The sequence below is a fragment of the Sarcophilus harrisii genome, chromosome 2, assembly GCF_902635505.1.
Source record: "Sarcophilus harrisii chromosome 2, mSarHar1.11, whole genome shotgun sequence".
NCBI classification, from domain to species: domain Eukaryota; kingdom Metazoa; phylum Chordata; class Mammalia; order Dasyuromorphia; family Dasyuridae; genus Sarcophilus; species Sarcophilus harrisii.
In genome coordinates, this window is record NC_045427.1 from 270,017,265 (window position 1) to 270,029,644 (window position 12,380).

Genomic DNA, 12,380 nt, shown 5'->3' on the forward strand with positions numbered 1-12,380 from the left:
TGAGATTTTCTTGGCAAAGATACAGGAGAATTTGCATTTTTCTTCTCCAACTTATTTTATAGATGAGGAAACTGAAGCAAACAAAATTAAGTGACTTGTTCAGGATCACATAGGTAATGTCAAAGGAGAGAAGTGAAGTCTAGAAGATGAGTCTTTTTGACTGTAGGCCTTGGTACTCTTTCCGCTGAGCCATCTAACTTCCTAAAGACATTAGAGCAAGGTACAATTATATAAAGGATGCCTGATCAAATGAAGTAAATCTGTAGCTTGGATTTAGAGGAAACTTAACTACTCCACTGTAAAATAATGCCAGAAAAAAAAAGAAACAACTTTAAATTCATCTTAATTTGCTATCCATTTCTAAATAGTCTTTTAGAGCAAAATTTATTTTTGTGGGTCAGAGTCTTGTAACTGAATATGAAGATTGTGAAATTATGACTTATTATCAGTAAATGTTTGATTTATACCTGGGAGCATAAAATTTGGAAGAAAAGGAATCAATCACAAGTGGAAAAAGTTTAAGAAGCTTTTGTTTCAGAGGAGTTGAAAAAAATTTTTTTTAAGATTTATTGAGAATTTGAACAAATTTTCTTTCCCTCTTACTTCCTAATAATAACTGTTATTTAAAACAGCAGATGTCATTTAAAAGCAATATTTTATCTTGTACTTCTAAAATACTGCACAAAAACAGTATTGTCCAAATTATGTTCCATAGATTCCTGATGTACTATGTAATATAAATAGGAATCCCAAAAGAGGATTACCATGCTGGTCATTTGCTTTTCTCTAAAATGGTGAACATGAATTATATAGTTATTGAAGGAACTTATTGCAGAAATTTAGGAGGGTATGGATAAGGCTTAATTACCTAAAATTTCCCAACTCCCATAATGGTCAGACCAATATTTATGGGTTATGTCAAATTTTCAAGTCCAGAAATGTTCTATGTCCAAACTATTTCAGGAGATGCTTTGCCAAGAAATATAGGAAACTATGTACAATGTCCTAAATGTTTAAGGATGTCAGCTAAATATAATTTTTAGGTAATGACATGACAATTTATCTCAATGTGGTATCTAAGAGTTGGTTGTTGTTGGGTTGTTTTGTTTTTCTCATATTTCAAATGTCTTTCATATATTTCGGAGCCCCAAAAGAGCTCATACTAAATTAGAATTCAGTGACCAAAAAAAAAAATAAAATAAAAGAAAAGACAAATTTCAATGTAGTAATTAAAAATAACTTTTAAAACTCCTTTAGACAGGATCAATAATGATAATTCAAAATAGTATTCTTATGCTCATTTATATAATATTTAAGGGAACAACTAATTTTTGAAAAGTTCAGTGAGTATAACCTGAAATGCAGCCTCAATTGAAAATATTTTGGAATACAATAATAATAATAATAATAATAATAATAACAGTTAGCATTTATGTAACACCAGTTATGTGTCAATCAGTGCACTAAGTGCTTTAAAAATATTATCTACTTTTAAAGCAAGACAGTTTTTCAATTTAAAATATGGAGATAGGAAACTTATATTTTCAAAGTCTAAATATATAAAATATTTTATATTTCCAAGACCACCGAGAGATGCAACTGAGAAATTAAATGCTCCCATCTCTGACAAATAAAATAAATATTTTAATTTGCAAATATTCAACTCAGAGGAACTCAGTAGACCAAATTCAAATCAAAATTTGGCTACATATTGAACAATTAATCAAATAAGATTATCTAGCATAAATGAAGTTGAAAGTTTTGATATAATACATCAAGGATATATATTACTTGAAGTGAAAGAGAAATAGTAAACACTTCAAGATTTACTTTTTAAAAACTTATCTATAGGTTGAAAATTACTAACATGAAAACTGAACTTTCCTAATGAGATAATAAATTAAAGCTTGTACTATAATCAGTCATAAGGCTGAAAGATACTACCTCTTCCAAAAAGCCTTCTTTGATAATCACATCAGCTGGTAAACTTTCACTCCATCACAGACTCCTAACAAACACTGTATTTTCCTTTAAGTGCTTAATTAAAAATTTAATAATTAGTAATGTGCCATATTCCCTTACTAAACTTTATGCACCCTAAAAAATGGGTAATTACCTAACCAAGTTTTGCTTAAAATAAGGTTTTGCACACAATTGATAAATGTCTGCTGAATTAAACTGACATATCTCTCACCTCCATTCTGGGCATCTGACCCAAATTCTAGCCTTGAGATGAGATCATATGAAACCAAAAAATAAAATAAAATTAAAATTAAAATTCATTTCTTATGTTTAAAATTTTTAAGTGTTAATTTTAATCAAGTTAAAGTCTATATGTCCAAATGCTTTCAAAAAGTTTCAGTTGAGATTCCCTAGAAGCTCCCCTACTCTGTGACTTTAGAATCAGATTTATTAGCATCTTCAACTAAAAGAACATGTGACAGTAACAAGTCCAGTCAAATGTAATAAACTATAATAGAAATGAGGAGTGTCTTGACAAGCTTTACAGTGTCACTGACCTAAAACAAATTCTTTTATTCTAGATTCAAATTGTAATCTCTCTTGGTGATCTAATATTTCTGAGACCTTACTCTGAAAGACCTTTCAAAAAAGGCTTTTGCAAACCCTTCATATTGCAATATAAGCACACTTTCTCTTACTGATGGTAAAAATAAGGAAAATACTCATCACTGCACTTAAGCCATCATTCTTGGAAAGCAATAAACAAGAGACATGTCGCATAGTGTACAGGGCTACAGGACTTTATAAAATTTTTCCACTGGCAACCCCTTCTCACTTAAGAAATTTTTACATGACCCCAGGTATACAAGTATATAAAGAGTAATGCAAATCAAACACTTAGTCATAATAAATCATAATTCCAAAACCCCTACATTCAATTAAGAAATTTCATATGAGATCACAACCCAGAGTTTAAGAAGCCAGGGCATAGTGGATAAGACATTAAATGTGGAGTTGTGAAGATAGTATAGCTCAAGTACATTAGATGCTCACTAGCAGCATGACCGTGAACAAGTCACTTATCCTGTGTCTCAGTGTCCTCATCCACAAAAGAATTGGAGTCAATAGTCTTTTAAGGTCCATCCTAACTTTAAATCTATGTCTATGATCCTAAATATCCAGCAAACACCTAATATCTGTCATACATTCACGTATTAGGTGTTCAGAGAATACAGGGATTTGGTAGAAATTTCATGAAAGTATAACACAAACTGCATCTTTGAGTAGCAGATGAACAAGAATAAAAAAACTTAAGAGAAAGTTAGAAGATTATGTATAGAAAAGTCCAAAGAACAAGGATGAGTTTTATGAGATACAGTAAAGGGAATGAGGTCCATAGTTGAGGAGTATTAAGAAAAAGATTCAACATGAAAGTTGAGCCAAGATTTCAGAATCATAAAAGTCACACAGAAGAACTTGGAATGTGGGAAATAAAGTTCTTATAGGAAATATGATGGATGGATTGGAAAGGGATAAACTAGATAGAGGAAGAGACACTGTCAATGGGAAAGGGCAACTTTAAGAAATAATAAAAAAGATAATAACTGGAATTTGTCTAGCACATGACTATTTACAAACTGCTTTATATACTTACTTATACAATCCTAACAAGTCTGTGATTTAATACTCGAGTTAATCATATTTTAAAGATGAGCAAACAGAAACTCAAGGTCACATAGCTAACTTACATAATAGGGCCACAAGCTAAGATCCTTTGAATCTAGATTAAGAAAGGCTGGCTTAAGTGTAGGTGTGTTGGCACCTACCTGACTTGTGCTTTGGAGCAATCTTGCTATTTCAAGAGGTAGAGGTGATGGGGGCCTGAACTAGGGAAGAGCAAGTATAACTGCAAAGAAAGAGATGGATTTGAAAGAGATTGTGGAGCTGCAGAAAACCAGATTTGGCAACTGACAGTATATGAAGAATGAAAAGATTAACAATCAGGGATAACTTCCAACGTTTCAAAACTAGATGATAGGATAGACTAATCTTAAACATCAACTGCAAGTTTGGAGGTAAAGGGTAAAATGTAAACAGATTAACAATCAGGGATAACTTCCAACGTTTCAAAACTAGATGATAGGATAGACTAATCTTAAACATCAACTGCAAGTTTGGAGGTAAAGGGTAAAATGTAAACAAGTTCCACTGAAGATACCCATGGAATATCCAGGTAGAGATGCACAGTATCTCACTGGTATTTGTGAGAGAAGATTTTGACTGGATGTTTAGATCTTAGAGTCAGTCATCTGTATGGAAATAATGACAAAAGCTGTGGATATTGATAACATCAGCAAGAGAGAAAGTATAGATAAAGAAAAAGGACCCAGATTAGGGTCTTACTAGGACTAATGGACAGGAAAGGTCAAAGAGAAGAGTAATTAAAGTTAAAGGAAGAGTTCAACAGGAGATGGTGAAATCCAAAGGTCAAACAGAATATGAGCAAAGAAAATTAAAATTCAAACTATTCTTAACAATACAAGTTAAAATGCCTGCAGACCACCTCTTCTAGCATTATCCTGAAATATAAGAAAATTTTATTGTATGAACTATTTTACAATTAAATATTTAAAAGTTGAGTGATTAACTACAAAAGGTATACTCATTGAGCATCAAATCATATATATATATATGTGTACATATATATGTGTACATATATATGTACACATATATATATGTGTGTGTGTGTGTGTGTGTGTATATATATATATATATATATTCTGAGCTGGGAGGAACAATAGCTGTTGCCTAGTCCAAAGTTCTTATTTTACATGTGAGAAAAAATTTATACGTGAGTCCCAGAGGTCAAAACTTGCCCACAGTACTCAACTGCAGAGCAGAATTCAAACTTAGGTTCTTTGTCTCCAAGTTCATAAGACTTTCTAGTATACCATTTCAACTTTCCTATATACTATTTTATAGTCCAAATCCTTAAGACACATGATAGGAAGTAAATTTGAACTGATTTAGGTAATCAATTAGTATATTGCAAATGTTAATGAAAAGGTAAAAGTTAATTTAAAAATTACAAATTATCTACATCTACATTACTAAACATTTTAGTATCCCTTATTTACTTGTATTTCTAAGGGTGAAATATGTATGTATGTGTATGTGTGTATAATATGTGTGTTATTTATATATCAAGTATTAAGTAATTATTGAATTACTGAATTAAAAATTATTAATAAAATGAGCATCTGATGCTAAATTTTTGGAGCCAAGGAACCCAAGAAAGAGTCAAGAAATACAAAATAATCTTAAAGTCCAATACTATTTCCACCCTTACCAAAATTAAAGGCAGAAAAGGGAGCAGAAGGTGGCAAGAATCCTATTTTTTATAATACCTACAAACTTTGACTTAAACTTCTGTAAACAAGGTGCCATCTTTTGGTCAATAAGCATGCTGACACACTAATGGATGAACTGAATCACAGATACACCGAGATTTTCCTTTTAAATTTAACTAAAATACAAACACATAACAAACATGAATTCAATTATTTCAACACGCATGATTCTATTTCCCTACCTTACTTTCCTTACTGTATTTACGTTGGACATTGAGACTGAAATGTCCTGTGGGCACCTCAAAGTCAATATTCCCAAGGTGGAATCTTCTAAATTAACCACCCCTCCTCTCAATCTATCTCTTCTCCAAATTTCCTTATTTCATTTGAGGTACTTGTAGTTGTGTGAAACTTTTGAGTCATCCTCAACAATTCTCCCTCATCCTCCAAATCTATTTAGATGCCAACACTGATGGACCCTTATCTTCACATTATCTCTCATCTATGACCGCTCCTCTTCAATGACCATACCACTAGTTCAAGTCCTCATCAGCTCTCACTGCAACTACTACCACTGCAGAAGCCTCTAAATTGCACTCTCAGTTTCTAGTGTTTCCTTCTCCAATTCTTCCTGCACAAAATTGCCAAAGTTATATTCCTAAATCAGCAACAGTATGTCAAACTCCTGGACTCAAAAACTTGCAATGGCTACCTAATACCCCTAAAATTTTAAAAATACTTCTGTACTTGACATTTAAAATCCTTCATAATATAGTTCCAGACTGTTTTTCCAGGTTTATTTCCTACTAGCTCCCCCCCCCCCCCCCCCAAGATACATTTATATTTTAGTCTAACTGGCCAATTGGTTGTTCCTCATGCAGCATTCTATCTCTCATCAATGGGACCCTATGCAAGTCACTTAACCTTTTTGCCTCCGTTTCCTCAGTTGTAAAATGATGATTATAACATTACCTACCTACTTGGAAGAGTTAGAGTGAAGATCAAATGAGATTTTATTAGTAAAGACTTTTCAACAGTGCCTAGCTAGCAATATAAAAGTGTTTATTCCCTTCCCTATTTCTGTCACTGTACACTATCACCTCATACCAAGAATACACTATATTCTCATTTCTGTCTTATAGAACCACAGCTTCTTTCAAGGTTCAATTTACATATTGCCTCCTAAAGGAAACCTTACCTGATTTCCTAGTTATTAGTGTTCTCCCTTAAATTTACATATATGCATGTATACATACATACATATATATATAGCCATATGCATATATGAATGTATTATAAATGTTTATAAACATTCAATTGGAGAAGGCTCTTAAGAATGTTCATGTATATATTCATGGTATATAGATACACACACAGATATATACATATATACACATGAATATACTTATCTGCATACATGTAATATCCCAATCTATCTCTAAATATGGAGCTTTTTAAAATATTTCTTCCAGTATATGGTAAAATCCTCCGGTAGGGCTATTTTTTATTTTTCCTTTGAATCTAACACCTAGCCAATTACCTTGAACATAGAGATGCTAAATACCTACTAGGCAGAAAGCCTTCAGCCAGTTAAGCAGATCCTTTAGGGAAAACTTTAAGAAAAGGGTAATTACAGAGGCAATATGGCGCAGTAAGAATGCTGGATCTGAGGTCAAGTACCAATTCTAACCCATAGCAGCAACTAGTGTTGCGAATTGATTAGAGTGCTACATTTAGAATTAGGAAGAAATGAGTTCAAATCTGACCCTGTCTGGGCAAGTTCATTAATATTTACTTGCCTCAGTAAAATGGGAAGAATAAACAGTACCTATCTCACAAGGCTGTTGTGAAAATCAAATGAGACATGTTAAAAAAAAAAAAAAAAACTAACAAAGCACTTAGTACTAGGTGCTATATAAATGTTTACTCCCTTTTCCCTCTCCTTCCTATATAACCTGGAGGGGAGGGGAGAGGAAGGGGAAAAAAGGAAGAGAGGAGAAGAGGAAAGAGGCTTGACTTTTCCTCTTTTGTAAAATGAAATGGTTGGATGAGATAACCTCTAAGGTTCCTTATAACTCTATATCTATGAGTATGATTATTAGAAGACAAATAAGGGTTTCACTCTTCATGGTGGAAGGGGTATTCAGCACAGATCCAAATTATCAAAGTAAAGTTACAAAATGCTTCTTCATTTTACTAAAAAAAAAAAATCACCACAGTGTTCCTTCATAACTGAATTTTACTAGATTCTTTTAAATATTTCATATAAAAAGACTTTAGGGCATGAAACTATCACGTTATGCAAATTATATGTTAATATTAGAATTTTTTAAAATGCCAATTAAACAAATTGGCTATCTTAAATCCTCCAAGAATGAAGAATGTTTATTACCATGTACCTTAAAATGAAGGTAAAAGGAAGTGACAAAATTAGATTCTGCAAAAAAAGAATTCCTAAAAAACATTTCTGAAAAGTTCTGAAAAAGTCTAAGTTCATTAACTCACATTGGACTTCCACATTGGAATATTGAAATAGATATCAAATTGGCATTAAAATTTCACATAAAGCAAGTAATTTCCAAAACATTAGAGAACTTGAAGCCCTGTAAAGTTAAGAAAATTAATTTCAGCAGTCATCATATGAATATGGTCATGATTATAAACTGAAAATTAACATTTTAAGTGAAATTTCTACAAACAATATCCCTACTGGGGCAACAAGGAGGCACAGAGCACAAACACTGAAGTCCGGGAAGACCCGAGTTCAAATCTGGTCTGAGAAACTTAATATTTCCCAGCTCTGTGACCCTGGGCAAGTCACTTAAAGCCAATTGCCTCGGCCAAAAAAAAAAAAAAAAAAAAAAAAAAAATCCTACTGATATCTTCTCACATTGACCAAACTCTTCTCTGTATTTATCACATTCTATTTTATACCTTATTTGTTTATATACATGTCCTATCTCACTTATTAGATTTTTGTAAACACCTTGAAAGGCAAGATTTAATGAATTTAAAAATTTTTTTTACATACACCTAGGGCGTACTTAGCACTACAATGCCCTGCACACAGTAGAAACATTTAGTAAAAGTTATAAAGTCAATGCTATTCAACATAAAATTAAAATTACATGTCAACTTTTGATTATTTTACTATAGTCAGTGATAAATTTCATAAGGAAGCTCAGAAAATATCGACTTCAACATCATTTTTTAGATGAGAAAACTGAAGGCCAGGTCTTATGAGTAATGTATTTAAAGTCATTTAGTAAATAAATGGCTCATTACAAGCCAGATCTAGCCTGAGAAATAGAAGTGCTTATATTGCTTAACCCGAACCAAGTATTAAGATTTTTTTAAAGTTAACAAAAAACTTAAATCATAGGATTTTTGTAAATTGAAAATTAGTTTAAATTCCAAATAATGAACGTAAATAAAGTAATTTCCATTTTAACCAATTTCCATCCTTTGACCTTCACTCACAAGGTAAAAAGCAAAGAATTAAATTTCAAGTGAAACAAAATATACTAGTACTATCTGTGAAACTTTTTTCTTTTTAACATATGACTTCAAAACATTAAGGATAAAAAAATTGTATGACAAAATTAGGACACTATCTTTAAAATGCCTTCAAAAAGGTATTTTAAATGTGGTCAAATCTCAAATGAAAAGAACCTCCTCCTACCTACAGAAATAAAAAATGCTTTCTTAATGCAATATAATGAGGTGAATTAAATAAATTCTACAAAAGACAACCATCTTGTCTTTCAATGAACTTTTTTTTTTTCTTGTTGCTTTCCACCAGAGGATAAAATCTGTTAAAACAATGATGCTATGACTTGATAACCTGAAAGGTTTGGGATTTTTGGTTTTTTTGCACTCTCAGATTTCATAATATGACTTTGCAGAAGTCTTACTTTTTTTGGGTTCTACACTTTACCTTCTTTCCCCCTTCTTTGTAAGGCTTTTAATATAAGTAATATGGATAGACATTAAACAGGCAATACAAATTCATAAAATTACAATAATTTTGTAATTTAAAGACAGCTTAATAACTCAGATCTATACTGAGGGCCTATATATTTGCGATCCTCTGGTATAGTAGAAAAATCACGCCACCAGCAATCAGTATCCTTTCATTCAAATGGGAACTCTTAAGTCACCATTCCTAATTTTCTCTTTTTGCATTTCTTTTTTCCAGGGTTTTGTATGTGGGATTTTTTTATAAAGAAAGAGACACCTGTTGAAGATATTACGAAGATTATTAGTACAGTGACCCCTTTGTCAAGATAAAAAGAACATCTTTTTTAAAATGTTGCCACTGTTGCTTGCTGCAAACGTCACAAAGTAAAATCAAATTATCTGAGAATGTAAACTTCAAAGTTCGTGTGCACACACCCACCTAGAGGCCTATTGTGGTCTAGGTTTAAAGCACTTCAGCTCCCCTTTAAATATATCCAACACTTAGGTTTTATAGGGGGGGAAAAAAGAGTGTTAAGCTTCTCTCTTTCAACTTTGTCATAATTTTCCCAAGCGTCCTTGGAGCCAGCTTCTCCATCACTTCCCACTACCTTTCCACCGAGTCTACATTCTCCAGACTCCACCTCAAGAGCATTTCTAATAACGCTAAGAGGAGGGGGGAGGGGAATGGGTAAGTGTGTATATATTTAATGTGTATAAGTGCGCGCGCGCTCCCGCGCGGCTTCCCCCCACCCCCCACCCCGATACTTGTTCCTTAGTGGAAACCAAAGGACTGGGAGGCTAGAGGTTATTCCCGTAGAAACTGAAATGCGGCGCTGGGATGGGAGTTGCGTTCGCTGATAGGACCTAGTGTTTAGGGTGGCGTAGCCCAAACTTCTCGCTCTCTCTCCCCGAGCCCCAGGAGGTAGGGAAACCGAAGGGAAGGGAAAAGGGAAGGAGTATGAGGGAGAGTGCGATTGTGTGTGGTGGCGTGGGGAGGACAGACCCGAGTAAAAGTGAAAGAGCAGCTCACTTGGAAAGAGGCTTAAGTTCGGAGCGAAGACTCCGTTTCAGCTGACATGCCCCCACCCTGCCCCATCCCCCTTTTTTCCTCCTTCCAGGTGGAACTCGTTAGCAGCGGCGGCAGCCCCGAGAAGCCAGGGAAGGGAGGCATAGAGAAGCACCGCCACCTTACTCCTCCCTCCCCCGCCCGCCGCTCGCCACCAGGGCCCGGGAGCTGCGGGGAGCAAACTGGGAGTCGGAGGGAGGAAGCCGGCTCCAGTCGCCCCCAACTCCCAGGCCGGCCGGCCGGCCTGTCCGTGTGAACCGCGTCACCTGGGAAGCGGCTCTTTCTGCCTTTCACGTTCGCTGTCTCCCACCCCCGACCCCCGACCACACTTTGCCCCAATCTTCCTTGGCCCACCGACCTGGAAGGGGAGGGCTCCCGGGGCGGGGGGTGGGGTGGGGAGACAGCCATTGGAACTGGCTGCAATCGGCGGCCGCAGCGCTTGTGGCCGCCGGGCGTGAGTGAGGAGAGGGGAGCGACCCTGACCAGGCCCCGGGGAAAAGAGAAGGTCCTACCTAACACGGTCGGTCTCCTCCGCCTCCTCCTCAAAGGCAGCAGCCCCGGCGGCGGCGGCGGCGGCAGGGGTGGCGGCGGCAGCAGCAGCAGCGACATTCCTGGGGAGAGCTCACGCCGCCGCCGCCGCCTCCTCCTCCTCCTCCTCCTCCACCACTCTCCGCTCGCCTCCCAGCAGCACCGGCCGCCGCGTCTCTCCAGTCACCCCTCTCCCCCCCTTCCACGCCCCGAATCGCCAAGCCCGGCCGCGGCTGGGTCTTCGTGCCCCCTCTCTCTCCCTCCCCCCCAGGCCCCTCCACCCGTCGCAGCCTGCCCGCCGGCCGGCCGCCGCGCTGGGCTCAGTAATGGCGGCCGCTCTAGCTCCCCCTCGCTGACGGTTCTCGCTCCCTCTCTCCCGAACTTTACCTCAGCATCTCTCCCGGCGCGCACCGCCGCCGGAACGCGCGCGCGCACATCCCCACACCCGGAGCGGAGGCGCCGCCACGGCTCCAAGCTCCCTCGCGCGCGCGCGCGCCCTCGCGTTCCTTCCCCCCCCCCCCCCCCCCCCCCCCCCCGCAGCAGTCCTTCACCTCCCCAACACCTCCCTTCCCTCCCCCCGCTTCTCTCCCATGTTAGCCCCGCCCTGGCCCTCGTCTCCCAGGAGCCGGGGAAGGCGCGAGCTAGGGAGGGGGGAGGGGAGCGGATTGGGGAGCTCGGCTCTTGCCCCCCCACTTCGAACTCCCCTATTGGTTTTTGAATTCCCTCCCCCCCTTTCTTCCTCACTTTACCCTATTCATTGGTTCTCTCGCCTACTCCATTCCTTCCCACCTTCTCCCTTTCACCCATTGGGGATTGTGTGCCTTTTTTTCCCTCTCCTTTTCCCTTCCTCCTTATCCTACTCCTCGATCCCACCCTCCACACTTTGAAAGCAACATGCCACACAGCTTAAGCGCCACCCCCGTTTTCCCTTTCCTCATTCCTCGCTTTCTCTCCGTAGCTCAGGGCAAGCCGCTCTGCTGCAGAGGAGAGAGCCGGAGATCGCGTTGGGCATGTGCACGGGCAAAATTAATCCCTTCTCGGTCCCGGAGCGGGCAGATGCTTTGGGAGGGAGGAAAGGAGACCCGCAAACACGCTTGCACGAGCACAGGCGAGGGCTCTTAACAATGTGTGTGTGGGGGGGGGCGGGGGGGCCACGAGTAGGAGGCATTTATTCGCCCACTATGTACGTTGGAGTCAATGCCATACTTCTACGGAAGGCAAAACTCCGCTGAAGCCAAGAGGAGGAGTCTTATTTCTGAGCGAACGGAAGGCATAAGGGCTCGGGCCCATAATCACACACACACACGCTTTGAAAGAGTTTAGAACAAGAAGAGGGTAAGACAGACATGGGCAAAGGGTATTGTGATGCTCCATCCCTGTTGACTAAAATCTCTCCATTAGCCGCTTCCCTTGGGGCTTTGCTTTTTTTTTAATGGCTTGCATTATTACTTTCTGCGTGTCATTGTATCCTAATTTTATGTCATTTCCAGCCCTTTACCTCTAGGAATTTCACA

The 12,380-nt window shown here is 38.1% G+C and overlaps 1 protein-coding gene across 1 annotated transcript in view; it reads right to left on the reverse strand.

The window, feature by feature from the left end:
* The window catches only part of ARHGAP5 (Rho GTPase activating protein 5), a 108,816-nt gene extending 97,885 nt beyond the window's left edge, over positions 1 to 10,931 (reverse strand). The window contains exon 1 of the mRNA XM_031952253.1: positions 10,851 to 10,931. The gene's annotated coding sequence lies outside the window, so the exon portion shown is untranslated. The remainder of the gene's footprint in view (positions 1 to 10,850) is intronic.
* Positions 10,932 to 12,380: the final 1,449 nt, after the last annotated feature.